The 27,939-nt window shown below is 60.4% G+C and overlaps 2 pseudogenes; one reads left to right on the top strand and one right to left on the bottom strand.

The window, feature by feature from the left end:
- Positions 1-502: 502 nt before the first annotated feature.
- On the bottom strand, positions 503-12,136 carry LOC139604555 (Fc receptor-like protein 2; annotated as a pseudogene).
- A 2,712-nt stretch (positions 12,137-14,848) lies between these two features.
- On the top strand, positions 14,849-27,394 carry LOC139604554 (Fc receptor-like protein 3; annotated as a pseudogene).
- Positions 27,395-27,939: the final 545 nt, after the last annotated feature.

The following is a 27,939-nucleotide window of genomic DNA, read 5'->3' as shown; positions in this document are numbered from 1 at the left end:
GTGACCCTTCATTTATCAAGAACTGTCAAACCACAGAACAGGGGGGACTTGTGAGAATAGAAAATATTTAAATTTAATCTACAGTATGGTGTGTACTTTATGAAAATTAATCAAGGGTCAAACTAAGGAAAAGAATTCCCAGAACATGTAAACTGGAAAGAGTGTTTAAATATGTATAACCCTCCTGAGTATGTATTTATCCAATACAATGAAAAGGTATGTAAGGAGCATTGTTGTAGTTAACTGTAGGCCTCTGGCAGTTGCCAAGCACCCAGCCCACTGTTTACTGTCCCTTTTATCCCTTATTAAACATTTACAAATTTTAAAGAGTGAGCCTTGTTTCTCACACAGTTTAATCAAACGTGTCACTTTGTGTACAATAAGAGGGAAAAACATTGTGTGCCCCCCTGGCTCTGGGAGGGGGAATGAGGAGCCCTGTGGGGTGCTGTGAAGAGGAAGAAGAGACCCCTGAGGGGAATCGATGCCCCCAGTGCCCCCAGTGTCACAGCACATCATCGTAGTCACAGGGGTCCCACTGTCCCTCGTGGGGTCCCGACAGCTCCGTGTTGGTCACTTGTGGATCCTGAGGTGGGGCAGGGCTGGGGGACACCCGTGAGGGCCCTGAGAGAGACACCGGTTGTGGGGATCTGGTTGGGGGGGTGACACCTGTGGGTGATGTGTCCCTGTCCCCCCCTGTACTCACCCTCTGCCCACTCGGTGCCCCTGATGTGGGTGTTGAGCACAGCCCCCTCCTCCACAGGGGCGTCCTGTGGGGATAAGGGGGGGCCTGGGTGGTGTCTGGGGAGGGGGAAAGGGGAGTTCCAGCCTGAGCCCCCCACTCACCTGTCCTGGAGCTTCCTGGCAGCTGCAAGGGAAAGGGGAGGGGGTGACCTTCCTGAGACCTTGCAGCTCCAACCACCCACGGGACCCGCAAATCCCCACTGCAGCCCCAATTCCCGATGGATCCCTGACTCCCTCCGGAGACTCTGAGCACCACTGAACACCCCAGAACTTCTGCATCACTGCAGTGCCTCCAGTCCTCCTGGTGCCCCCAACCCTCTGAGCCCCCAGAACCCCAAGCCTGGCAGGGATGGGCACCCCCAAACTCCCATAGGACCCCAGAAAGATCCCCCAACATCCCTGCACAGACATCCAGGAGCTCCCCAAATCCTTCAGGAGCTCCCAGTGCCACCCCAATGTGCCACAAAGCCCACCCAGCAATGACCCTGGAGCCCAACCAAGACCCTCCAAATTGCTCCCACATCCCCCAGGATCCCCAGCCGAGGTCACTGCAGGCTCAGTGTCCCCCAGCTCAGGGGCCCTGGGTGCTGCCGATCTCTGCCACCATTCTGGGGCTTCCCCTCACTCCAGGACCCCCATCCCCCCCATTGTCACCAACCTGGCGGTGCCAGCAGTGACAGCCCCCGATGACAGCCAGGAGCAGGAGCAGGAACAGGAGGGTCCTGCCGACATTCACAGCCACTGCTGGGGACAGAGGGGACACATTGGGGTCACCCTGAACCCAGGGGGTCTTGAACATACTGGTGACCCTATGTGACCCCACCTGTGACCCAGGGTGAGCCAGGTGTCACCTCCAGGGCCAGCTCAGGGCTGAGTGCCCGGAACATGCGGTGCCCGTCCTGTCCCAGCTGGTTGGTGGCCATGCACTGGTAGGTGCCCGAATGTCCCACATTGATGTCCCTGAGCTCCAGGAGGGGACCCCAGGACACCTCCTGTCCATTGTGCAGCCAGGTGAAGATGACAGGGGCTGAGCCCACCTGCACCGAGCAGTGCTGGGTCACGTTGTCACCTGCATGCACCTGGTGTGACAGGGGACTGGGGGTGATGCTGGCATTGGCCACGGGCATAGTGGGGACACAGACAGGGCTGACAAATGGCAGGGTGGGATGGGAGTGTTCTGGGTGCGGTCATCCCCAGTTCGAGTGTCCCGCTCACCCAGGACGGTGACATTCAGGGGGTCACTCTCAGCCGTGCTGTCCCCGTCGCTGACCCGGCACCGGTACTGGCTGCTGTCATTGTCCCTAATGTGGCGCAGCTCCAGGTGGGGGCTGGTGCCAGGCAGTGCCCCCGAGCCCTCCCGGTGCCAGGAGAAGGACAGGGCACCTGTCCCCATGGTCACTGAGCAGTTCAGCACCAGGCTGTCCCCGAGTGCCACCTGTGCCCCAGGGGGCTGCACTGACAGGGACACCCCCGAGAGCGGGACCCCTGCAGGAGAGGGGGACACCAGGGAACAGTGAGGGACCCAGGGGGTTCAGGGAGGGGCAGGGGAACTCCAGTGATGGAGAGCGGGCGCAGACATGGGGGGCCGGGGGGGGGGGGGGGGCAGTGCTTAGAAAAGAACCCTGAGGGATGGGGGGGGTCCGGGAGGGAACACCAGGAGAGGGAGGTGGGCAACACCAGGGCAGGTAAGGGGACCCTGGGAGGGGAGGGTGTGATCTGGGGAATGTGCGGAGAACTCAGAGAGGGGTGATGGGACCCAGGGAGGGGTGAGGGGACCCAATGTGGGATGGAGGGAAACACGAGCCAGGAATGGGGGGATTGGGGGAAGGATCCAGGGCAGCAATGGCAGGACATGGAAACGGTGCCAGGGAAGGATGGGGGTACCCATGTACGTGCAGTGAACCTGGTGAGGGACCCAAGAAAGGATGGTGGGAGCCAGGGAGGGATCCGGGAAAAGTTGGGTAGCCCAGAGCAGGCATCAGGGAGGGCTGGGCGATGCCAGGCAGTGTGGGGGACCCAAGGAGGCTGTGGGGGCTCCCCGTGCCCATCCCCGCACTCACTGTGCACCGTGACGCGGAGGCGGGCGCTGCTCTTCCACACAGCCCCACCCTGGAAGTGCACCTCACAGCCATAATTCCCCGAGTGGGAGACCCCCAGGGCGGGCACCAGCAGCTGCGGGGACCCCTGCGGGTCCCCCACCACCTGCCTGTCCTGGCAGAACACGTGCAGGAGGGGGGCTTGGGGCCGCAGGGGGCTGGGGGTGCTGAGGCAGCTGAGAGTCAGAGGGGACCCCTGGGTGGGCTTGGGGGAACCCCGCAGCACCAGCACCGAGAAGAGCTCTGGGAAGGAGAGGGGAGGTGAGGACTGTGGCTCTGAATCCACTGGGAAGTGGCTTTGGGGTTGTCAAGATACTGGAGTTCCAGCCATGGGGTTGCTCACCATGCACTGTCACTGGCACTGCTGCTGACCGGGACAGCCAAGACCCCACCAAGCCCTCACATCGGTAGCGGCCGCTGTGGTGCAGCTGCAGGGGGGACAGGGACAGCTCAGTTCCCCTGAGGGACCCCCCGAGATCCTTCTCATCCCGGTAAAATCGCACCCTGCTGAGATGGTTTTCCTGCCGGCCCCGGCAGCACAGTGTCACTGTGTCCCCCTCCAGCAGTGCCCGTGCTGGCACCTGCAGCAGCAGTGGGTCTGTGGGACAGGAAGGTCACATTTTACTGATGAGGCCATTCTGAGGTGGGTGCCCATAGCACCAGGGACATCTGGGTGCTCTGGAGTGCACTGGGCTGCACTGGGATGTCCCTGTGTGCAGGGCACAGGCTCTCGCCACATGAGGGGTGTGAGGCCTCCCATGGAGTGGAGCCCACCCTGACCTCTCAGGGGCCACCCTGATCATTAAAGATCCACCCTCACCATCTAAGACTGTCACGGGGGGGCTGCACCTGATGCTGGGTCTGTCACATGTGTAGATGCCACTCTCGGTAACACTGAGGCGGTCACGTCCCTGCTGCCCCCAGCGGTGCCCATCCTTGTACCAGGTGGTGGCACCGGCGCTTCCCGAGCCCTGGCAGGTCAGTGTCACCCGGTCCCACAGCACCGCCGGCCTCCAGGGGGGCTCCACCAGGAGCTGGGTGGTCTGGGCCCCTGTGGGTGACAGGGGACACCAGCCTGCCAGGGCCAGCGTGGGGCTGGGGACAGTGGGGTGGGGCCATGGCATCCCCTAAGGACTCACCAGAGAGGCCGAGGGTCTGGGCTGGAAGGGAGAAGGGACAGGGCTGGGTGGGGGTGGCACTGCAGGGAAGGAGGCACCAGGGTACAGGGTGTGGTGGCTGTCCCCAAAAACTGTCCCTGTTGGGACAGCATTTCTTGTGGGAAAGTGTGTGTGGGTGGTCTCAAAAAGATTTGGAGAGGCAGGGGGACATGTCTGTGTCACAGCCACCGGTGCACCAAATCCCTGTGGCACAGACACCTTGGGAACAGGGACACTGAGGCCACCCTGGGCTGAGGCAGAACATGGGGACACTGTGGACACCCCTGGCACGAGGACACCACAGAAACAGCCCATGCTGGCTCAGGTCACCCCCACCAGCTCATGATCCCATCCCCATGATCCCATCCCCATGGCCACATCCTCGCGGTGCTTGTCGCTTTCTGTCCCTGCATCCCAGTTCCCTTGTCCCTATCCCCAGAGCTACCCAAACCCAAAGGTGCCAGTCCCCTCATTCATGTGCCCACATCCCCATTCCCAAATTCCTGCCCCCCTATTCCTGTCCCCAAAGCTGCCCTACATCCCCAGTGCCACCAAGGTCCACTGTGGGTAACATGGACTGGCACTGCTGCCATTGGGGACCCCAGAGTACCCTGCAGCCCCCCTGTGCCCCCTCCCCTTCCCATCCCCGGGGTGTCAGGCCCATGCCCGGGACACTCACCCCACAGGAGCAGCGCCACTTTCCCGGCCATCCCGGTGTCCCCAGCCATGTGCACTGGCTGTCACTCGCTGCTGTGGCCACCGCTCCCCTGGCTGGCGGCTCTTCGGATGAAGGGGAAGGAAGCGAGGTCAGGTCTCGCCCTCATGCGTAGGTGGTACCTGGAGGGGTGGGGAGAGTGGGGACAGGCTGGGGACACAGGTGGGTGGGACAAAGTAGGACATGGGGTTCCCAGGAGTGGGGGGCTCGGTGGGTTTAGGGAGGTAGGAATGGGGTCACTGGGAAATGGGGTGGTGAGGAGGGGGAATGTCCGGCGATGGGTCTGCCATGGGAATGAGCGTCCCCATAGCTGGGGGGACTCAGGGATGGGAGTCCCAGGAGAATATGGGCTCCAGGGAATTGAGTTCATGGGATGGGGGAATGGTGGGTTCTAGGAGGATTTCAGGGGATGGAATGAATGGGAGGGGTTTCCTTGGAAATGGGGTCCCGGGCCATGGAGATCCTGGGGAATGTCAGTATTGGGATGGGGGTTGCAGAGAAGGTGGAACATAAGGAATGGGGGTCCCATGTTTCGGTTCCCAGAGAATGGGGGTGCCAGGGATGGGCAGCGGCTGGGTGAGCCCATGGGTTGCAGCTCCTTCCCTGGGTGCTTCAGATTTTGGGGTGATCCAGAGCTCAACATAGCCCCCACAAGGTGCCGGCGGCGTGGGGATTACCACAGACAGATCCCGAGGGGCTCTGGGTCTGTGCCCCTCCAGACCCCAGTGACTTTTCCCTCTATTTATTCCATTTTCACCATTTTACCCCTCAATTTCAGAAACCCCCAGTTTGTGCCTTGATGATCCTGGGGGGCACCTGAGCAGGGAATGGGCTGGGGAGGCTTTGGGAGATGGGGGAGTGCAGCTTTTACCGCCCCAACGCTTTCACTTTCTCTGTACTGCGGCAGAAGGAAGAGGCTGTTTGACACGTTTGTCACATGGAGGGGGGGTTCTGTCCTGGGGGGGGCACATCCAGGGGGCTCCTGTCCTGGGGGGATCCTGTCCCAGGGGGACACATGCTGGACAAGGGGCTCCTGTCCTGGAGCATGGCAGATTCGGAGGGGTCCAGACTTGTCCATTCTTGCTCGTCCCCTGCAGGATCTGAGCCAGCAAAAGCAGCTGGGGAATGGAGCCCCTGGGCAGGAAGGAACTCCCAGACTCCTGCTCCTTGAAGCCAGAGGCCACCCAAGGGTGGGGCCCAACCATGGCCCAGCCCCACTGCACAGGGATGGCCATTGCCCAGCCCTGCTCTGCCCAGCCCCAGGTGGCAGCCAGCACCTGAGGGTCCCCCCTGCCCCCTTGGCTTTGATTCTGGCAGCTTTAGAGCTGCTGCAGAGGTGAGAATTCTGTGGGGGGAAAAAGGCCCTGCCTGGGGTTTGTTCAGCCCTGCAAGAAGCACAGAACCCAAAGAGAGTACAAGCAGTGGCTCTGCTAGGGCCTTTGATATTTTTCATAGAAGGGCTGGCTAGAAACCGCCCCTGCAGGGGCAGCTGAGAGGGAACCAGTCCAGCAATTGATCATTTCTTCCTCTTGGGAAGGGACTGACAGAGCCCCAGAACAACTGCAAATCCTACAACAATCTGCTCAAGAACTGGAGCTTGACCATTGTCCTTGAACCAAACCTGCAGCCCTCAGGATCCGCATGGAAAGAATGCTTGGATTTGGATTGTAGTGGGCAGATAAGAGAGAAATGTATGGAAATATCAGTCAGTGGATCTGCCTGTGGTCATGGAAAGGCTGTGGGGAGTGTCCCTTGCCTGGATTCCAGGTGTCCCCAAAGCTGCTCCATCCCTGCCCTCCTCACCTGAGTGAAAGGCTGAAGGTTTGCAGGAATTGTGGTGTAAAGCCACCAGAGGTGCTGTTGTGGACCCGAGACCTGCCTGGGGTCAGGCGCTGCCTTCCTTCCATTCGAGATCATGGAGAGCGGTCGCGGGTGTTGTGCACGGCGTGTGCCTGGCCCTGGGACACTGCTATGCTGCCAGTGGGCACTGGGATCCAACCTGCTGCCTTGGCGGCTTCTGCCCGCTGCCGGTGGTGGTGCCGGGACCGATTGGTGGCCGTGAGTTTGCAAAAGGAGCGATTTGCCCTCCTGCCTCCCGCCCGAGGCCGCCATGGCCCCTGAGGGGATGGAGCTGGAGCGGGGCGCCCTCTGCTGGCCGGGAGTGCTCCCTGCAGCGCCCCCTGCTGGCCGCGGTTATAACTGCCACAAAAACCAACAGCGCTGAGCGGGAGCGAAAGTTCTGGGTTTGTGTTGTTTGTTCTCTTCTGGTTTATAAATTTCCCAGTAAAGAGCTGTTATTCCTTTTCCAAAACTTTTGCCTGGAAGACCCATCATTTTTCAAATTAAAAAGATTTTTAGACATGGGTCTTCCTACCATTCCAGGAACATCCTCACTTTCCTTGGTAGATATTTCTCATTTAAATGAGTTGCCAGCTGCTGGGTTCCAGTGTGGTTGGGACAGACACCCCAAGAGAAGACACGGTCAGGGACTTGGCCACCTCATGCTTTGTCCTTTAAGGCAGCTGGGCCACCAAGGGCCCTCTCCATAGCTGGCACTCCTGGTCACACGGCCACTCAGGAGGTGGCTTTGCCAGAGCATCCCACTGTCCCCAGTGTGACATGGCTGACAGACTGAGGGACAGACGGGGCCCCATCTCACCAAAAGCAAGGCCTGACCCACCCCTGGTACACACAGGTGTTCCAAAATATCTCCAGACATCAAACTTTTCCTGTCTCTGACACCCCGCCCTGTGCCATGGCCTGATCCCGACTGCCCTGGGAATGGAGGGGGTTCTGGAATTCCCACAGGGCCTTGGTGACATCCTCGTGTGGGGAACAGGGCAGAGGACAGTTTTGGACAGGGAACAAGAGAATCCAGAGCCTCCTGAAGGCCACTTTGGCCATCAGAGCAAGGAAGGTCCAGAGCCCTGCCAGGTTCCTCTGGTGGAGGAAACGTGCTGGCAGGAACTGTCTGGCATTTGTTCCTTTTTGGGGGCTTTCCCTGGAAATTGTTCCTTGTGTGACAATTTGGACACTGAACCTTGTTGCTGTTGCTGTTGGTTTTATTCTCTCTCATTGCTGTTGCAGGAAATTGTTCTTCTCTCAGCCCTTTGGCATCTTTGTGCCCCCACAGGGAGGGATTGGGGCAGTTTTTTAGTGGCAGCACAGACACGAGTGGGTGCCCATGGGTGGGGACCCCCAGTGCCCCCAGTTCCCCCCAGTGTCACAGCACATTCCCATAGATGTCACCGGGTTCCCGCGGTCGCCCCTGGGGTCCCCGCAGCTCCGCGTTGGTCACCTGGGGATGCTGGAGGGTGGTGGCACGGGGGGACGCTGCGAGAGACACGGGCTGTGGGATCTGGGTGGGGTGACACTGGTGGGTGACGTGTCCCTCTGCGTGTGTCCCCCCCGTACTCACCCCCTGCCCTCTTGGTGACCACGACGTGTGTGTACAGCACCTCCCCCTCCTCTGGGGGGGCCGGGGGATCCGGGGGGGCCCTGAGGGAACAAAGGGGTTTTGAGGGAGGGAATGGGAGGTCTTGGGGGTTGTGGAAAATAGGGAGCGCGTGGTTTGAGCTCCCCACTCACCTTTCCTGGTTCTTCCTGGCAGCTGCAGAGGAAAGAGGGGAGGGGTGACTGTGGGGTCCCCAGGGCCCTGACTGCTCTCAGGATTCCTGAACTCCCATGGGACCCTCAATCTTCAACAGGACCCCCATGCATTCCTGGAGCCCCCCAGAATTCATGAACATCCTCCGTACCCCAAATCAACTCAGGCTTAAGTACCCAAAGCCCAAGAGGGACAGAGACCCCCCAAACACCCCCAAGGCCCCTGAAAGAACCCTCAACATCCCTGAACAACCCTCCTGCACCTCCCCAAGCTCTACAGCACCCCCAGCCAATGTCACAACACTGGGATTGTGAATGCCACTCTCTTGCTTCCCAATTATGGGGGCCTCTACAGTCGCCTGGGACCCCCGTCCCCCCATTGTCACCCACCCACACGGTGCCACCAGTTCCAGGCCACAATGACACCCACGAGCAGGAGCAGGAACAAAAGGGCCCCACCAACCCCTGCGGCCACTGCAAGAAAAAGAGGGGGACACATCAGGGTCACCCATCACCCCAGGGGTTCTGCACTCCCTGGTTACCCTGTGGGACCCCACCTGTGTCACTGTGTGTCCCTGTGTCCTGCTGTGTCACGTCCAGGACACCGGGGGTGATGGTGGCATTGGCCACGGGCACTGCGGGGACAGAGACAGGGCTGAGGGCACAGGGTGGGGCTGGCAGCCGGTGTGGGGGGACAGGGATGGGGGACTGGTGTGATGGGGGATGTCAGGAATGGGGTCATAACACAGAAGGGTGTGGGCACAAGGGAAGTAATAGAAGGAGCAAGGAAATTTTTGTTGGGGACTTGAAGATGCCCAAACAGGGGACCCGAGGTGTCTGTGGGGGCTCCCTGTGCCCATCCCGCACTCCCTGTGCACCATGACATGGAGCCTGGTGCTGCTTTTCCCCACATCCCCCCACCTCAGGGTGCAGCTAGCAGCTGTAATTCCCCGAGTGGGAGACCCCCAGGGCAGGCACCAGCAGCTGTGGGGACCCCTGCGGGTCTCCCACCATCTTCCCATCCCGGTAGAACACGTGCAGGAGGGGGGCTCGGGGCTGCAGGGGGCTGGGGGTGCTGAGGCAGCTGAGAGTCAGGGGGGCCCCCAGGATGGGCTCGGGGGGACCCTCCAGCACTGGCACTGAGAAGAGCTCTGGGAAGGAGAGGGGAGAGGGAATTTTGGCCCCGAGTCCCTGGGGAGGGGCTGTGGGGGTGTTGGGGTGGGGACTTTGTGGTGCTCACCGTGCACTGTCACTGTCACTGGTGGTGACTCCCTCCACCCCCAGGATCCCACCTTGCCCCTGCAGCTGTAGTGGCCACTGTGGCTCAGCTGCAGAGGGGACAGGGACAGCTCAGTGACATTGGGGAACACCCCCAGTTCCTTCCCCTCCTGGTAGAAGGACACCGAGGTGACCGTGCTGTTCCGCCAGCCCCGGCAGCGCAGTGTCACCGTGTCCCCCTCCAGCAGCGCCCGCGCCGGCACCTGCAGCACCAGATCATCTGGGGGACAGAGGGGATTCATCACATCACAGGGATGTCAAGGGTCCCGCTGACATTGGGACCCTCACTGAGTCACACCCAGTGCACCGGAGGTCATCAATTCCACAAACAGGGTCCTCTCGCTCTGGGGTGCTCTGGATGTCCCCAGGGCAGGGGATGGGCTCTGGTCACACAGGAGGTGACCCATGGAGCAGAGCCCACCCAGAGTCTTTGGGGTGCCTGTGGGTGCAAGGCTGGGGACACCGAAACCCCCCTCACCTTCTGAGACAATCACAGGGGGGCTGAGCCCAGTGCCAGGTCTGTCACAGCGGTAAATGCCTTTCATAGTGACAGTGACATTGGTGCGTCCCTGCTGCCCCCAGCGCTGCCCGTTTCTGTACCAGGTGGTGGCACCGGCAGTCCCCAAGCCCTGGCAGGTCAGTGTCACCCGGTCCCACAGCACCGCCGGCCTCCAGGGGGGCTCCACCAGGAGCTGGGTGGTCTGGGCACCTGTGGGTGACAGGGGACACCAGCCTGCCAGGGCCAGTGTGGGGCTGGGGACAGCGGGGTGGGGCCATGGCATCCCCTGAGGACTCACCAGCGAGGCCAAGGGTCTGGGCTGGAAGGGAGAAGGGACAGGGCTGGGTGGGGGTGGCACCGTGGGGACAGAGGCACAGGGGTAGGGTGGGAGGGGGCTGCCCTGAAAAAGGTCTCAGTGGGGGCATTGGTGTGGCACAGATGTCTCGAGGACAGGGACACAGCAGCCAACTCATGGTCAGGCATGGGGACCCCTGTGCTGGCACAGGTCATCCCTGCCAGACCCATAGCCACATTCCCATGACCCTGTGCCCATGGTCCCATTTTGGTGGCACCTGTCCCCATGGCTCAAGCACATGGTGCTTGTCCCCTTGTTCCTGTCCCTGCATCCCTGTGTCCCTCTTCCCCCGTCTCTGTACCCACGGCTGCCCAAGCCCCAAGTTTCCTTCTGTAGCATCCTTGTCCCCACAACTCCATCCTCCTGTCCCTGTCCCCACATCCCAGTTCCCCTGTGTGTGTCCCGTGTTCCTGTCCCCATGGCCACCCAACAACTCTGGTCACACTGGGCTCCATGTCCTGCTGGCCTTGAGGACCCCAGGAGACCTCACAGCCCCCCTGTGCCCCCTCCCCTCCCCATTCCCAGGGTGTCAGGCCTGAGCCCGGGGCACTCACCCCACAGGAGCAGCGCCACCTTCCCGGCCATCCCGGTGTCCCCAGCCATGTGCACTGGCTGTCACTCGCTGCTGTGGCCACCGCTCCCCTGGTTGGCGGCTCTTTGGATGAAGGGGAAGCAAGCGAGGTCACGTCCGTCCCCATGTGTAGGTGGCCCTTGGTGGGGGCAGGGTGGCCACAAGCTGGGCACAGGCTGTGGGCAGGGTGGGGACAGCCTGGGGACATGGTGGGGGATGCTGTTGCCAGGAGTGGGGGGGCTCAAGGGATGTGGGGAACCAAGGATGGGTGTCCAGGAGAATGGGAGTCCACTGCAATTGGGGTTTCCATGCCTGGGGGGATTCAGGGATGGGGGTGCTGTGGGAACATGGTCCCCAGGGATTTGGGGTCATGGCAAGTGGGTGCCAGGGCTGGGGGTGCAGGGGGAAGAAGGGGACCCTTGGGAATAGGGGTTCTGGGGGAAGAAGCAGCCCATGGGATGGGATCAAGGCACTGGTGGTACTGGGCAATGTCAATCCTGGGATGGGGGTCCCCAGGGAGGAGAGACCAAGGCAATGGGGGTCCTATGGTTGGGTCCACAGGGGAATGGGAGTGCCAGGGATGGGCAGTGACTGGGTGGCAACAGGGGTCACAGCTCCTTCATGGGGTGCCTCAGATTTTGGGGTGACTCAGAGCCCAGCACATTCCCCACCCTTGGGCACCCCATGGCTCTCCTGGGAGGTTCTGTGTCCCTGCCCCACACAGCCCTGGGCTTCTTCCTGTCTCCCCACATTTCCTGGTTGAACCATCCCAGGGAACAGCTGGGAGAATCCCAGGAAGGGAAAAAAGGGGTTGGGGGGTGCAGGCAGTGGTTTCAGGGCTGTGGGGGATGGGGCTCCCTGTCTGTGACCCCTCAACTCTTTCTCTTTCCTGCAGCGGTTTGTGCTGAGGCAAGGACATGAATTCTGTCCAGGGGGCACATCCAGAGGGGTCCAGCCTTTAGGGAAAAGGGCAGCTCTGCTGTGCTGACACCCAGGTCTTTTCCCAGCCTCTTGTCCCTGGGAGCTCCTCCTCGTTCTGGGGGTACCACATCCTTGGGGATTCCTTTCCCAGAGGTGGCACATCCTGGGGTCCTCTGTCCTGGGTGGGCCTTGAGCATTCCTGCTGTCCCCAGTGGGGCCCTGTGACCTCTGGGGTGCCCAAACTTAAGGAGGCATCTTTTATGACCTTGCCCTGATGATGGTAAATCCCAGGATCAAGCTGGTTGAATTCCCCAATGCCCAATTGCTTTGGACAATTTTGGGGTCATATTTTGGTCTCAGATTTTGAGATGACTCAGAGCCCAGCACAGAGCCCACCCTGGGGCACCCCAGGCTTGTCCTGGGAGGCTCTGGGTCTCTGCCCCACACACCCCTGGGCTTTTTCCTGTCACTCAAATTTCCTGTCTTAGCAATCTCAGGAAACACTTGATGCCCAATTGACTGTGACAAAATTATACAGCCATAGAAAAAAGGCATACATCTTTTCCTATACCATTATTTTCCCAATAAAAAACAAACTCCTCAAAAATCAAACTGACAAGGTATAAAATGCTCTGGTTTATAGAATCCTTTTAATCATTGCTTTCCCAACAAGAGTGGGAAATTATTATTCCCAAATAAGTGGATATAAAAACCACAAGAAAACCACAAACAAATCACAGTGAAATGAGACTTTTTGGTTCCTTTTGCTCCATCCCACAGCAGCGTTTGCTTGTGGATAACAGAGAGGGTGGAATCTCCCTGAGTGTCCAACAGCTCCGTGGGATTGTTCCCTGCCTGCTGGGCAGCAACCCAGCCCTAAGGAAGCCTTTTCTTGGGCCATATTAAGGAACTCTTCCCATTTTGCTCGTTCCCACCCTGAAACTTGATTGACTTCCCATGGAGGAAGGGATCAAGCTCTGTCCATGCTTGGGTCAGTGCACAGGAATCTGTGGAAATGCCCCTGTGTGCCTCAGGGTCTGATTCCCTGGTAAATCCACTCCAGCCTGCCCTGAATTCCCCTGCCTGGGCACTCCCTGCTCCTGCTGTGACACCCCTGTTCCCGAGCCCCTCGTGTGCAGCCCCTGCTCAATATTTCCACACTTTTCCCTCTCTTCTGCTGTGCAGATCCGGAACCCAAACATTCTTTCCATGAGGTTCCAAAGGGCTGCAGGTTTTGTTCCAGAAGGAGGGTCCAGGTCAGCTTGTTGAGAAAATCAGTGTTGGATTTGCAGCAGTACTGGGGCTCTCTCAGTCCCTTGTTGAGAGGGACAAAATGATCAATTCCTGCATTTCCGGACTGGTTCCCCCACAGCTGAACCTGCAGGGGCAGTTTCCAGCCAGCCCTGCTCTGAAAACCATCAAAGGCCCTCTCAGAGCCACTGCTTGAGCTCCCTTTTGGTTCTGTGCTTCTTGCAGGGCTGAGCAAACCACAGGCAGGGCCTTTTTCCCCCACAGAATTCTCACCTCTGCAGCAGCTCTAAAGCTGCCAGAATCAAAGCCAAGGGGGCAGGGGTGACCCTCAGGTGCTGGCTGCCACCTGGGGCTGGGCAGAGCAGGGCTGGGCAATGGCCATCCCTGTGCAGTGGGGCTGGGCCATGGCTGGGCCCCAGCCTTGCATTGACAGGGGTCCCCAGGATGTGCCACCCCTGGGACAGGCACCCGGCCAGGAATGTGCAGGGACATTTCTGGAACTGCCACACCTGGGACAGGACCCCCCATGCCAGGATGTGTCACCCCCTGGGACAGGATCCCCCCAGGACAGGAGCCTCTGGATGTGCCACCCCAGGACAGAACCCCCCCTTTCCCATCTGACTCTCAGCACAAACGGCCTCTTCCTTCTTGTCCAGGAAAAGGAAAGTGAAAGTGTTGAGGGGGCACAGCCCAACCCCTCCATCCCCCACAGCCTCCCCACCATTCCCTGCACCTCCTTCTCCCCATTTTCCCCCTCCCCTGGGTCCCCCCAACCCATTCCCTGCTCAGGTGCTCCCTGGGATTGCTGAGCCAGGAACCGTGGGTGAGGGACATGGCAAAAAGTAAGGAGAATAAGGAAAAAAAGAGAAATAAAGAGAGAAAGAAGTCAGGGGCAGGGGAGGACACAGAGGCTGAACTACCCAAGACCCCCATGCAATGCCTGACCAGGACACAAGCATTCCAGGGGTGATTTTGCAGTGCCCTGGGTCACCCCAAAATCTGAGGCATCCAGGGAAGGAGCTGTGACCCCCAGGCCCCCCCAGCCACCGCCCATCCCTGGCACCCCCATTTCCCTGCGACCCCAACCTTGGGACCCAATTTCCTTCTGTCTTCCCTCCCCTGAGACCCCCATCCGTGGACTGCAATTTCCCAGGATCTCCAACCCCAAGGAACCCCATCCCAGTAATTCCAGTCCCTGGGACACCCCTTCCCTTGGGGACATTGATTTCCCCAGGGCCCCCATTCTCACGCGGACCCCCTTGCCCCTGGCATCCCCATGCCATGGCCCCCATCCCATGATCACAAATCCCAGGAGGCCACGTTGTTCTGGGACCCTCATTCCCAAGCCTGAGTCCACCCAACCCTTGGGAAGCCCATTTCCCTGGGACCCCATCCCTGGGCACCCAATTCCCCTGGACACCCATCCCTGGCTCCCAACACAGACTTAGACTGAGATTCTGGCAAGACCATGTCCCCACCATGTCCCACCATGCCTCCCATGTCCCACAGCCTCCCCACCCTGCCCCCACCAAGGGCCACCTACACATGGGGACGGACGTGACCTCGCTTCCTTCCCCTTCATCCCAAGAGCCGCCAGCCAGGGGAGCGGTGGCCACAGCAGCGAGTGAGAGCCAGTGCACATGGCTGGGGACACTGGGATGGCCGGGAAGGTGGCGCTGCTCCTGTGGGGTGAGTGCCCCGGGCACGGGCCTGACACCCCAGGGATAGGGAGGGGAAGGGGGCACAGGGGGGCTGTGGGGTCCCCTGAGGTCCCCAAGGCCAGCAGAGCCAGAGCAGGGCATGGAGCCCAGTGTGACCAGAGTTGTGGGGTGGCTTTAGGGACAGGAACTGGAGAACTGGGATGTGGGGATAGGAACAGGGGGATAGAGATGTGGGAACAAGGATGTGGCAGAAGGAGCCTTGGGGCTTGGGTAGCTGTGGGGACAGGGCTGCAGGGGAACAGGGATGCAGGGACAGGGACAAGGGCCACATTGCATGGGGATGGGCCAGGAGAACAGGTGCCATTGGAATGGGATGATGGGCACAGGGCCATGGATTTATGGCTGTGGGGACTGGTGCTGTTGGGCTGGTGGAGGTGACGTGTGCAAACATGGGGTGTCCACAGTGTCCCCATGACCCCCACCCAGCCCTGTCCCTTCTCCCTTCCAGCCCAGACCCTCGGCCTCGCTGGTGAGTCCTCAGGGATGCCATGGCCCCACCCCGCTGTCCCCAGCCCCACACTGGCCCTGGCAGGCTGGTGTCCCCTGTCACCCACAGGTGCCCAGACCACCCAGCTCCTGGTGGAGCCCCCCTGGAGGCCGGCGGTGCTGTGGGACCGGGTGACACTGACCTGCCAGGGCTCGGGGACTGCCGGTGTCACCACCTGGTACAAGGATGGGCAGCGCTGGGGGCAGGATGGACCTGAACACCTCACTGTCACCGAGAGTGGCACCTACATATGTGACAGACCTGGCATCAGTCTCAGTCCCCCTGTGACTGTCTCAGACAGTGAGGGGGGTTTGGGTGTCCCCAGCCTGGCACCCAGCGGACCCCGAGGGCTCTCAGTGGGCTCCACTCCATGGTTCACCTCCTGGTGTAATCAGAGCCTGTGCCCTGCTATGGGGACATCCCAGAGTATCCTAGTGTCAGGGAAACCATGTGGGAATTGGGGACCCCTGGTGCACTGGGTGTAACACAGATGGGGTCCCGGTGCCATCGGGTGTGACAGGACCCCTCTGTCCCCCAGGCCCGCTGGTGCTGCAGGTGCCGGCACAGGCGCTGCTGGAGGGGACACGGTGACACTGCACTGCCAGGGCTGGTGGAACTGCACGGTCACCTTGGTGTCCTTCTACCGTGAGGAGAAGGGTCCAGGGGGGCTCCATGATGGCACCGAGCTGTCCCTGTCCCCTCTGCAGCTGCACCTCAGCAGTCACTACAGATGCAGGGTCTGGTGAAATCCTGGTGGTCAGGGAGGTCATGAAATTCAGCACCGGTGACAGTGACAGGGCACGGTGAGCACCCCACAGCTGCCACCCTGACACCCCCACAGCCCCTCCCCAGGGATTCAGGCTCACAAATCCCCCTCCCCTCTCCTTCCCAGAGCTCTTCTTGTTGCCGGTGCTGGAGGGTCCCCCCGAGCCCACCCAGGGGTCCCCCTGACTTTTAGCGGCCTCAGCACCCCCAGCCCCCTGAGGCCCCGAGACCCCCTCCTGCACGTATTCTACCGGGACGGGCAGGTGGTGGGGGGCCTGCAGGGGTCCCTGCAGCTGCTGGTGCCCGCCGTGGGGGTCTCCCACTTGGGGAATTACAGCTGCCAGCTGCACTCCGAGGGGGGTGCTGTGCAAAGGATCAGCGCCCGTCTCCGCGTCACAGTGCGCAGTGAGTGCGGGGATGGGCACGGGGAGCCCCCACAGCCTCCTCAGCTCTCCCAGGCCTTCAGGGGATGCCCAGTCCTTCCAGACACCTGCCCTGTCAGCCCAACTTTTCCCATATCCTACCCTTGCTCCCCTGCTCCCTTCTCATGTCCCTCTCAGGGTCCCCCACCCCTAGAGGGCTGCCCCCATCCTACCCCTACACATTTTCCCTGTCCTGCCATCCCTGCCTGCCATCCCTGCCAGGGTCTGTCCCCTGGTCCCCCCATTCCTGGCTTGTGTCTCCCCATTCCTCTCTGAATCCCCTCACCCCTCCCAGAATCCCCCCCATCCCTCTATGAGGTCACATCATTCCCTCCCTGAGTCCCCATACCCACCCTGGTGTCATCCCCCCACCCCTCCAGGTGTCCCTTGGGGTTCTTTTCCAAGCCCCACCAATCTCTGCGCCCCCTCTCCCTCACTGGGGTCTCCCTGCCCCTCCCCTACCACCCCCCCGGGTCTCTCACTGTCCCTTGCTATCCTCCCCTCCTGCAGGGGTCCTGCTTCCGGGGTGTCCCTGTCAGCACAGCCCCCAGGGGACAGATGGCACTCAGAGACAGCCTGGTTCTGAGCTGCATGGTGGCCGTGGGGACAGGTCCCCTGTCCTTTTCCTGGCACCAGGAGGGCTCGGGGGCACCACCGGGCACCGGCCCCGGCCTGGAGCTGCGCCACACTGGGGAAAATGACAGCGGCCAGTACCGGTGCCGGGTCAGTGACGGGGACAGCGTGGCCAAGAGTGACCCCATGAATGTCACCGTCCTGGGTGAGCAGGACCCTCGGGCTGGGAGTGACTCCACCTATGGCACTCCCATCCCACTTCACGAGGTGCCAGCCCTGTCTTTGTCCCCACAGTGCCCGTGGCCAATGCCACCATCACCCCTGGTCCCCTGTCACACCAGGTGCTTGCAGGTGACCCTGTGACCCTGCACTGCTCAGTGCAGGTGGGATCAGCCCCTGTCACCTTCACCTGGCTGCAGAACAGGCTGGAGGTGCCTCAGGGTCCCCTCCCGGAGCTTGGAGACATCAATGTGGGACATTCAGGCACCTACCAGTGCGTGGCCACCAACCAGCTGGGACAGGACGGGCACCGCGTGTTCCAGGCACTCAGCCCTGAGCTGGCCCTGGAGGTGACACCACGGGGACACTGCAACAAAGGTGGGGTCCCACAGGGTCACCAGGGAGTGCAGGACCCCTGGGGTCATGGGTGACCCTGATGTGTCCCCCTCTGTTTCTTGCAGTGGCCGCAGGGGTCAGTGGGGCCCTTTTGTTCCTGCTCCTGCTCGTGGGTGTCATTGTGGCCTGGCACCAGTGGCACCGTGTGGGTGGGTGACAATGGGGGCACAGGCGTCCCAGGGAGCTGTAGAGGCACCCAGTGTTGGACAATAATTGGGCAGCACCCACAGCCCCAAAATTGTGGCATTGTCTGGGGGTCCTTTAGGGTTTGGGGAGGTGCTGGAGGGTCCTGCAGGGATGCTGGGGGTTCTCTCAGAGGCCCTTGGGGCAGTTAGGAGGTCTCTGTCCTGCTGGGCTTTGGGTTCTTGAGGCTGAGTTGGCTGGGGACACTGGGGAGGTTCCTGAATTCTGGGAGGCTTCAGGGATGCTTGAGGGTTCTGTTGTAAATTGAGCGTCCCGTGGGGGGTCAGGAATCCTGGGAGGGTTCAGGGCCCTGCGATCCCACAGTCACATCTCCCCTCTTTCCTCTGCAGCTGCCAGGAAGCAGCAGGAAAGGTTGGTGAAGGGCTCCCGACATGAGTCCCCTTTTACCCCCACCTCACAGCTCTCCATTCCCTCCCCCACATCCCCTTTATTGCCTCAGGGCCCCCCCGGATCCCCCAGCCCCCCCAGAGGAGGGGGAGGTGCTGTACACCCATGTCGTGGTCACCAAGAGGGCAGGGGGTGAGTACGGGGGGGACACACGCAGAGGGACACGTCACCCACCAGTGTCACCCCACCCAGATCCCACAGCCCGTGTCTCTCGCAGCGTCCCCCCGTGCCACCACCCTCCAGGATCCCCAGGTGACCAACGTGGAGCTGCGGGGACCCCAGGGGCGACCGCGGGAACCCGGTGACATCTACGGGAATGTGCTGTGACACTGGGGGGAACTGGGGGCACTGGGGGTCCCCACCCATGGGCACCCACTCGTGTCTGTGCTGCCACTAAAAACTGCCCCACTTGCTCCCCGTGGGGGCACAAAGATCCCAAAAGAGCTAAAAGATGAACAATTTGCTGAAACAGCAACGAGAGAGAATAAAACAAACAGCAACAAGGTTGAGAGTCCAAAGGATCACAGAAGGAGCAATTTCCAGGGAAAGCCCCCAATAAGGAACAAAGCCCAGACATTTCCCCCAGCACATTTCGTCCACCACAGGAATCTTGCAGAGCCCTGGACCATCCTTGCTCTGATGGCCAAAGTGGCGTTCAGGAGGCTCTGGATTCTCTTGTCCCCTGTCCCCAATCCTCCTCTGCCCTGTTCCCCCCACGAGGATGTCAGAAAGGCCCTGTGGGGGTTCCAGAGTCTCCCTCTTTTCCAGGGCAGTCAGGATCAGGCCATGGCACAGGGTGGGTGTCAGAGACAGGAAAAGTTTGATGTCTGGAGGTATTTTGGAACAGCTCCATGTGGCAGGGGTGGGTCAGGCCTTGCTTATGGTGAGACAGGGCCCCGTCTGTCCATCAGTCTGTCAGACTTGGCACATTGGGGACAGTGTGACGCTCTGCCAAAACCAGCTCCTGAGTAGCCGGGTGAAAGGAAGTGCCATCTACTGAGAGGGCCCTTGCTGGCCCAACTGGCTTAAAAGGCAGAGCATGAGGTGGCCAAGTCCCTGACCGTTTCTCCTCTTGGGTTGTCTTTCCCATCCTGGCTGGAGTTGGCAACTCGTTTAAATGAGAAATATCTGCCAAGGTAAATGGGAGCATTCCTGGAATGGAAGGAAGACCCATGTCTAAAAATCTTTTTAATTTCAAAACTGATGGGGCTTCCAGGCAAAAGTGTAGGAAAAGGAATAACAGCTCTTTACTGGGAAATTTATAAAGCAGGACAGAACCAACAACACAAACCCAGAACTTTCCCTCCTGCTCAGCGCTGTTGGTTTTTGTGGCAGTTATAACCGCGGCCAGCAGGGGGCGCTGCAGGGAGCACTCCCGGCCAGCAGGGGGCGCCCCGCTCCAGCTCCATCCCCTCAGGGGCCATGGCGGCCTCGGGCGGGAGGGAGGAGGGGAAATCGCTCCTTTTGCAAACTTGCAGATTGTTGTTGTCTTTGCAGTAGTTCTTGGGTCTCTCATTCCCTTACCAAGAGGAACACATGATCACCTTATGGACTGGTTGCCTCAGAGCGGCCCCTGCAGGGGGCGTTTCCAGCTAGCCCCACTCTGAAAAACCATCAAAAGCCCTCTCATGTTGTCATCTTATTGCAAAGGTTTCCATACCTTCTTGGTGATTTCTTATGGGCAGCTCCTAGCAGCACTGAATCTTTCATCTTCACAACACAGCTAAAAAACACCAACTCTCTTTACCCAGCTAAGTCACTCTTTTGTAGCACTCGTCTTCTCATTAGACAGAGCTGTGGCCTGTTAAGGGCAGGCTTGTTCTTAATCTTTGGTGATTAGTACAGCTGCAACTCTTCAGGTGTGAGGCTACTTTCTGCAGTATCTTTATTTTCTTACATTCTATCCTTCCACACTCTCAGAGCCACTGCTTGGGCTCTCTTTGTGTTTTGTGCTTCTTCAGATCCTGCAGGGGAGGATCAAGAATGGAGAAGTCTGGAGTCCCCCAGAGCTGCCATGCCCCAGGACAGGACACCCATGTCCAGCCCATGTCCCCCCTGGGACAGGATCCCCCCCAGCACAGGACAGGAGCCCCCTGGATGTGCCCCCCAGGAGAGAACCCACCCCCGTGTGAGAAAGGTGTCAAACGGCCTCTTCCTTCTGCAGGAGAGAGAAGGTGAATGTGGTTTGAGGGGGGGGGGGGGGTAAAAACTGGACCTCCCCATCCCCCACAGCCTCCCCAGCCCTCCCTGCAGAGCCCTCACCCCTGCTTCCCCCACCCTGGGCTTCCCCAGCCCATTCCCTGCTCAGGTGTCCCCTAGGATCATCAAGGCATGAACTGAGGTCTTGTGAAATTGAGGGATAAAATGATGGAAATGGAAATAAAGAGAGGAAAAGTCACTGGGAGCTGTGGGGGCACAGACCCAGAGCCCCTCGAAATCTTTCTGGGGTGATCCCCAGGCTGCTGGCACCTTGTGGGGCCTGTGCTGGCTCTGGGTCACCCAAAAATCTGAAGCACCCAGGGAAGGAGCTGCAACCCATGGGCTCACCCAGCCACTGCCCATCCCTGGCACCCTCATTCCCCTTGAAATCAAACATGGAAGCACCATTCCTTATGTCCCACCTTGCCTGGGCCCCCCATCCCAGTAATGCCATTCCCCAGGATCTCCATGGCCCAGGACCCCATTCCCAAGGAACCCTCTCCTGTTCATTCCATCCCCTGAAACCCTCCTTCCCCCAGGACCTTGATTCTCCCAGGACCCCCATTCCCACAGGGACCCCCATTCCCCCAGCGTCCCCATCCCATGGCCCCAAATCCCTGGAGCCCACGTTCCCCTGGGACTCCCATCCCTGAGTGCCCTCCCATCCCTGGGACCCCCCCATTCCCTTGGACACCCATACCTGGGTCCCCAAACCCACCAAATCCCCCACTCGTGGGAACCCCATGTCCCGCTGTGTCCCACCCAGCCTTGTCCCCATCCCGTTCCCAACCTGCCCACAGCCTGTCCCCACAGCCACATCCCCATGATCCTGTGCTTGTGGCCACCCTGTCCCCACCAGGAGCCACCAACACATGAGGACAAGACCTGACGTTGCTTCATTCCCCTTCATCCAAAGAGCCAGCACCCAGGGGACAGCCACCCCCGGCAGTGAGTGACAGCCAGTGCACATGGCTGGGGACACTGGGATGGCCGGGAAGGTGGCGCTGCTCCTGTGGGGTGAGTGCCCTGGGCATGGGCCTGACACCCCAGGGATAGGGAGGGGAGGGGGCACAGGGGGGCTGTGGGGTCCCCAGAGGTCCCTAAGGCCATCAGAACCAGTGCATGAGGTGACTGGGGTCGTGGGGCGGCTTTGGGGACAGGGGAAGGGAGACAGGAATGTGGGGACAATAACAGGGGGTCAGGGATTTGGGGAGGCAACATGGGGCAGGTGGGGGTGACCTGTGCCAGCACGGGGTGGCTGTGACATCCCCAGTTCAGGGGTGTCCACAGTGTCCCCATGTCCTTCCTGAGCAAGGGGTGGCCGCAGTGTCCCTGTCCCCAAGGGGTCCATGTCACACAAGGACACTTTGGGCACATCCCCCACACCCCATGCCCCTGTGCCTCTGTCCCCATGGTGGCACCCCCACCCAGCCCTATCCCTTCTCCCTTCCAGCCCAGACCCTCGGCCTCGCTGGTGAGTCCTCGGGGGATGCCATGGCCCCACCCCACTGTCCCCAGCCCCACACTGGCCCTGGCAGGCTGGTGTCCCCTGTCACCCACAGGTGCCCAGACCACCCAGCTCCTGGTGGAGCCCCCCTGGAGGCCGGTGGTGCTGTAGGACCGGGTGACACTGACCTGCCAGGGCTCGGGGACCGCCGGTGCCACCACCTGGTAAAAGGACGGGCAGCGCTGGGGACAGCAGGGACGTGGCCACCTCATTGTCACTGAAGGTGGCACCTACACGTGTGACAGACCTGGCACCGGGCACAGCCCTACGGTGACAGTCTTACATGGTAAGGGGGGTTTGGTTGTCCCCAGCCCGGCTCCTATGGGGACCCCAAGGGCTCTGGGTGGGCTCTGCTCCATGGGTCACCTCCTGTGTTACCAGAGCCCGTCCTCTGCTCTGGGGACATCCCAGACCATCCCTGTGCAAGGAGACTTCTCTCTCACAATGGGTGGCTCCTGGTGCCTCCTGGTGCCATCATGACCCTCCTGATGGCCCTGGTGTGACAGGACCCCTCTGTCCCCCAGACTGGCTGGTGCTGCAGGTGCCAGCACGGGCGCTGCTGGAGGGGGACACGGTGACACTGCACTGCCGGAGCTGGCAGAACAAACCACTCACAGATGTGTACTTCTACCATGATGGGAAGAAGCTGGAGGGGCTCCATGATGGGACTGAGCTCTCCCTGTCCCCCCTGCGCCTGCACCACAGCGGCCGCTACCTCTGCGGGGGCCGGGTGGTGTCACAGTGGAGAGAGTCAGAGCAGGTGACAGTGACAGTGCACAGTGAGTGCAAGGATGGGGACAGGGAAGCCCAACATCCTCTGAGGGTTTCCCCACCACTGCCTGAATCCTTCATCCCTCCCTTTACTCCTCCCTGGGTCACCCCAAATTTCCCAAGTCCCTCTTGGTTTCCCCCATGACTGCCCAGTTCCCCCTGCAGATCCCTCATCCCTCTCTTTGTCCTCCCCAGCCCTCCCTGGATTCCCCACCCCTTCCAAGGTCCCTGCTCCACCCTCTGGTCTCTGTGCCTTCCCTGGGTCCTCCCGCCCATCTCTAAACCCCAAATCATTCCCTGAGGCTCCTCAGTCTCTCGTCTGGTTCCCCATCCCTGCCTGGGTCTCTCCCCCTTTCCATGGGGTCTTGCCATTGTCCCCAGGTCCCAACGTGCCTCCTAGGGTCCCCTTCTGCTCACTGGGATCCTCTCTGCTCCCCTCCAATCCCCCTCTTTCCCCTCCCGTGTTTCCTACCTCCCCTGGGTCCCCAATGCCTCCTGTGTCCCCCCATAGTGGTTCTGCTCTTGGGGGTGTCCCTGTCAGCACAGCCCCTCCCGTCCTTCTCCGGGCACAAGCAGGGCTCATGGGCACCTCTGGGCTCCTGCCCCCTGCCTGGAGCTGCACCATATTGGGGACAATGACAGCGGCCAGTACCAGTGCCAGGTCAGTGACAGGGACAGAGAGGCCAAGAGTGACCCCATGAATGTCACTGTCCTGGGTGAGCAGGACCTTTGGGCTGGAGATGACCCAACCCACGGCACCCCCATCCCACCTTTCTTTGTGCCAGCCCTGTCTCTGTCCCCACAGTGCCCGTGGCCAATGCCACCATCACCCCTGGTCCCCTGTCACACCAGGTGCATGCAGGTGACAACGTGACCCTGCACTGCTCGGTGCAGGTGGGCTCAGCCCCTGTCACCTTCACCTGGCTGCACAACAGGCAGGAGGTGGCCCAGGGTCCCCTCCTGGAGCTCAGGGACTTCGATGTGGGACATTCGGGCACCTACCAGTGCATGGCCACCAACCAGCTGGGACAGGACGGGCACCGCGTGTTCCGGGCACTCAGCCCAGAGCTGGCCCTGGGAGTGACACCCTGGGTCACAGGTGGGGTCACACGGGGTCACCAGGGTTTTCAGGACCCCCGGACTTCCAGGTGACCCCAATGTGTCCCCTCTGTCCCCAGCAGTGGCTGTGAATGTAAGCAGGACCCTCCTGTTCCTGCTCCTGCTCCTGGCTGTCATCGGGGGCTGTCACTGGTGGCACCGCCAGGTTGGTGACAATGGGGGGGGATGGGGGTCCTGGAGTGAGGGGAAGCCCCGGAATGGTGGCAGAGATCGGCAGCACCAGGGCCCCTGAGCTGGGGGACACTGAGCCTGCAGTGACCTCGGCTGGGGATCCTGGGGGATGTGGGAGCAATTTGGAGGGTCTTGGTTGGGCTCCAGGGTCATCGCTGGGTGGGCTTTGTGGCACATTGGGGTGGCACTGGGAGCTCCTGAAGGATTTGGGGAGCTCCTGGATGTCTGTGCAGGGATGTTGGGGGATCTTTCTGGCGTCCTGGGGGAGTTTTGGGGTGCTCCTCCCTGCTAGGCTTGGGGTTCTGGGGGCTCAGAGGGTTGCAGACACCGGGGGTGTTGGGGGCCCTGTGGTGGTGCAGAAGTTCCAGAGGGTTCAGTGGTGCTCAGAGTGTCTGGGGAGAATCAGGGATCTGGTGGGAATCAGGGCTGCAGTGGGGATTTGGAGGACCCCTGGGTAGTTGGAGCTGCAAGGTCCCAGGAAGGTTCAGGGGTCCCGGTGTCCCCTCGGTCACCCCCTCCCCTTTCCCTTGCAGAACCCAGGAAGCTCCAGGACAGGTGAGTCGGGGCTTGGGCTGGGACTCCCCTTTTCCCTTCCCCAGACTACTGAGACCCCCCCTTATCCCCACAGGACCCCCCACTGGAGGAGAGGGCTGTGCTCAACACCCACATCATGGGCACCGAGTGGGCAGTGGGACGAATTCGGGGGGGACAGGGACACGTCACCCATGGGTGTCACCCTCACCCAGGTCCCCACAACCGGAGTCACTCTCACAGCCCCTACAGGTGTCCCCCAGCCCTGCCCCACCTTGGGATCCACAAGTGACCAACGCGGAGCTGTCGGGACCCCACAAGGGACAGTGGGACCCCTGTGACTACGAGAGCGTGCTGTGACACTGGGCGCACTGGGGGCACTGGGGGCACTCGGGTCCCTGCCCCAGGGCACTCCCCATGTGTTCCCCCGCAGATCCTGCGTTCCCATACTCAGGGGTTGCCCACAAGTGGGGGGCTCCCATGTGGGGCTGCCCAGAGCTCCTCGTTCCAGTGCTCCCAGTACCCCCAGGGGCTCCCCATTCCCTCCCGCAGTGCCAGGGGGCACAGCACCCCTGTCCCTCTTATTGGACCCAAAATGCAGCTTTTTGATTATACTGGGAGAAATGGTTTTTGTTTGTTCAGCTCTGCCTGACGAGCTCGGGATTGAGGAGGGTCCCAGTCAGGTTGTTGAGCAGATCCTTATAGGATTCGTAGGATTTTTGGGGCTCCCTCAGTCCATTGGGAACAGGAACAAAATGATCAATTGCTGCATTTCCGAACTGGTTCCCTCACCCCTGCCCCGCAGCGGGGAAGGAGCTGCCGCTCCCTGTTTGTCCCCTCTCGGGGTGACACCGACCAAGGGCTCGGGCAGCTGTGGCGGTGCTGCCCCGTTACCTCGGGCACCGATCCGGCAGCTGCCGAGCCCCTTGGGCCCACCCCAGCTCAGCCCATCCCCGCCTGGTGCCCAAAGCCCGCACCCGGCGCTCCCCGAGCGGCGTCTGAGCCCCGGAGCTGCTGCGGAGCCCCGGCCGGGGGCACTGGGAGGGCGGAGGGGACCGGGGACCCCGGGGAGGAGCCCCCGGCGCTGCGGGAGCGGAGTCCCGGCCTCGGGTCACTGTCGCCGGTCGCGGCTGCCATCGCACTGCGGGAGCCGGGACTGTCCCGGGCTGCGGGGACCGACGGTGTCGCTGTGTCCCGAGGGGGGATTTTGGGGTCTCACCCCGTCCTTTCCGGGACCCCCCGATCCCCCATCCCCCCGTGGCTCCGGGGCTGTTGGGGACGTTGGGGACAGCGCCGCTCGTGCCGGGGGCCGTTGGGGACATCTCGCGACAGCCGCTGCCGCTGCCCACGGCCGGGCCTGGCGACAATCGCGACATCCGCATCCCCCAATGGCGACACGCGACAGCCGCCCCTGCCTGGGATCCGCCTCCCTCCATGCCGAGGACACCCCGGGGTCCCGGGTCCCCCAAAACCCTCCTGGGGACACCTCGGGCCCCCCTCCCCCCCTCGGTCCCTCCCGGGCTCGGCGGAGGCTCCGCAGAAGCTCCGGGGCTCGGAGCCCACCCGGGAAGTGCCGGGTGCGGGGTCGGGCACCGAGGGGGCACCGGGAGGGGAACCGGGCAGGGCTGGGGAGGGGGGATCTGGGCACCGGAGCGATTTTGGGAGGATCTGGGCAGATTTTAGGGTGATTTGGGGGATATGGAGGGCATTTTCAGGTGATTTGGGATTATTTTGGGGGCCATTTGGGGGATTAGGAGGGGTTTGGGGGTGATTTTAAGGGATTTTGGGGGTGATTCAGAGGTGATTTTTGGGAAGTCAGGTGAGATTTGGGGTGATTTTTGGGCAGATTTTGGAGAGTTTGGGGTGATTTGGGGGATTTAGGGGATATTTGGATATTTTGTGCAGAATTTGGAGGATGTTGGGGTGATTTGGAGGATTTTGGGGCAATTTGGGTTGTAGGGATTTTGAGGAGTTTGGGGGTGATTTTGGGTTGATTTTGGTGGATTTTCAGGGGATTTTTATGGTATTTTGGGGGCAATTTTTATGGGAGTTTTTTGTGGGATTTTGGAGAATTTGGGGGGGATTTTGGAGTCTCACCCCATCCTTTCCCGCAGCCCAAGGGCCGCTCCAGCCCCATCGTGCTGCTCCATGATGTCACCAATGTCACCGCCGCCCCCAGAGCACTGCCCTCGCTCTGGGACAAACCCAAAAGTATCCGAGTCATCATCAGGGACCTGATCCAGGAGCTCATGTGAGGCTCCCAAAATCCAACATTTTCCCCCCAACATCTGCTATTTCCCCCCTCCCCCGCCAAAATCTGGGATTTTTTGCCCCAAAATTCGTGATTCTTTCACTGAAAAGTCAGGATTTTTTCACTGAAATTTCAGGATATTTTGCCCCAAAATTTAGGAATTTTTTGCCCAAAATTCAGGATTTTTTCATTGAAAAGTCAGGGGTTTTTTCCTCCAAAATTCAGGATATTAAAAAAACCCGGATTTTTTTGGCTGAAAATCTGGTGTTTTTTCCCCCCAAAATCTGGGATATTTTTCCCCTGTCACTGATCTTGGCCCATGTCCCCCAGAATTCCCAGGGATCGACCCCTGGCCTCGCTCATCATCGGCAACGATGAATTTCAGCGGATCCAGGAGGAGGCTCAGCCTCCGTGGCAGCTCGCGGATCGGCTGTGGATCCTCAAATCCCACCAGGACACGGCTTTTGAGGGCATCTCCTGATTCCCTGAGCCCCAATTTCCCAATCCTAAATTTCCTGATCCCCCTTTCCTTATCCCAAATTTCCCAATCCCAAATTTCCCAATCCCACTTCTCCTGATCCTGATTTTCCCGATCCCGCTATTCCTGGTCCCAAATTTCCTGAGCCCAATTTTCCCTATCCCAAATTTCCCAATCTCGATCTTCCCAATCATAAATTTTCTGATCCCGCTTTTCGCTTTTCCTGATCCTGCTTTTCCTGACCCCATTTTCCCTGATCCCACTTTTCTGATCCCAACTTTCTCCCAATCCCTATTTTCCCAATCCCACTTTTCCTGATCCTGCTTTTCCTGACCCCACTCTCCCTGATCCCACCTTTCTGATCCCAATTTTCTCAATCCCGATTTTCCCAATCCCACTTTTCCTGATCCTGATTTTCTGGATCCTGTTGTTCCTGATCCTGATTTTACTGATCCAGGGAATGCCCCGGGATGTCCCTGGGAATGTTGCCAAGAATGGTCATGGGAATGTCCCCGGGAACGCCTCGGGATGTTCCAGGGATGTCCCCA

This window comes from Agelaius tricolor, unplaced genomic scaffold (assembly GCF_023055355.1).
Source record: "Agelaius tricolor isolate 1412-34295 unplaced genomic scaffold, bAgeTri1.0.p SCAF_52, whole genome shotgun sequence".
Lineage (NCBI taxonomy): Eukaryota > Metazoa > Chordata > Aves > Passeriformes > Icteridae > Agelaius > Agelaius tricolor.
Note: the sequence above shows the minus strand (reverse complement) of the source record. Positions and strands in the feature narration are given on the sequence as shown.